Source organism: Pezoporus wallicus, unplaced genomic scaffold (assembly GCF_028554395.1).
Source record: "Pezoporus wallicus isolate ANWC-B61680 ecotype Strahan unplaced genomic scaffold, APGP_CSIRO_Pwel_v1 contig_11395, whole genome shotgun sequence".
Classification (NCBI taxonomy): Eukaryota; Metazoa; Chordata; class Aves; order Psittaciformes; family Psittacidae; genus Pezoporus; species Pezoporus wallicus.
This window is the reverse complement of record NW_026636241.1, coordinates 366263-367674: the sequence shown is the minus strand read 5'-3', so window position 1 is coordinate 367674 and position 1412 is coordinate 366263.

Genomic DNA, 1412 nt, shown 5'->3' with positions numbered 1-1412 from the left:
GAGCTCGGGGTGACGGGAGCCCGGCTGAACAGCTCCTGCGCTTCACTGGGGGCACAGACAGCCCAGGGCCTTGCACGGGGCACCTGTAAGGGATGAAAGCCCAACTCACACCCCCAGCACTGCCGGTCACCCCTCACTGCGCACGGGAGCAGCTCTCAGCCGCACAGCGCGTTCAGGCAGATCAAAGAGTGAGAATTCCATGGGGAATGCCAGGGCTGCGTGTCCGGGCTGCCGGGGAGGGTCGTTGGTTGCTCCGGTTGACTTTGTGCAGCCTGGGCTGCCTCGGGCATCACTGACCTCGAGCACTGCCAGGGATGGGGCAGCCACAGCTTCTCTGGGCACCCTGTGCCAGCGCCTCAGCACCCTCACAGGGAAGAGCTTCTGCCTAAGAGCTCATCTGAGTCTCCCCTCGGGCAGCTTAAAGCCATTCCCCTTGGCCTGTCCCTACATCCCTTGTCCCAAGCCCCTCTCCAGGTTTCCTGCAGCCCCTTCAGGCACTGGAGCTGCTCTCAGGTCTCCCCTTCAGGAGCCTTCTCTTCTCCAGGCTGCCCCAGCCCAGCTCTCTCAGCCTGGCTCCAGAGCAGAGCTGCTCCAGCCCTCGCAGCATCTCCATGGCCTCCTCTGGCCTCGCTCCAACAGCTCCACGTCCCTCTTGTGCTGCTGCCCCCGAGCTGGATCAGGGCTGCAGGGGGGTCTCCCCAGAGCACAGCAGAGGGGCAGGATCCCCTCCCTGAGCTGCTGCTCACGCTCTGGGGGTGCAGCCCAGCACACGGGGCGGGGGTGTCTTGGATACAACCCCCAAGTCCTTCTCCTCAGGGATGCTCCATCCAGTCTCCCCCAGCCTCTGCTTGTGCTGGGGATTGCCCTGACCCATGCACAGGACCTTGCCCTGGTTGAACTTCACGCATTCTCCCTCACCACATCCCCTCATCCCCAGCTACACTGGTGCTGCAGCCCCTGGGGCTACCAGGAGCCGTGGCCACAGCTCTGCCCAGGCCAGCCTGGCCATGGGGCTCAGTTCAGGGGAGGAGAAATCCTCACCAGAAAGAAGAGCAACCAAAGGGACTGTTAAGGGGAATTTAAACCATTTATTGAAGTATTCTAATCACAGGCCTGAAGTGCGTGGGACCCATTTAATGACTTTGTTTACTAGAGATGTATATATGTACATAAAATATAGAACTCCTGAAACTGGTTTCCTGCTGGTTTCCCTGGTCGAGCTCAAGTGCTAAGCTACAGATACACACAGAATAAGGTGGCTTTAAAGATTTAGCTGAAGCGTTGCTGCTAGATGAGACAGACCAGATCTGCACTTACCTGGAGCATCCCCGTCCTGCTGGGGATCAGGCAGCTGTTCTCCATCCACAGCTGGCTCCACAAGCTGCTGAGTAATGCCAGGAAACCCTCCTGTG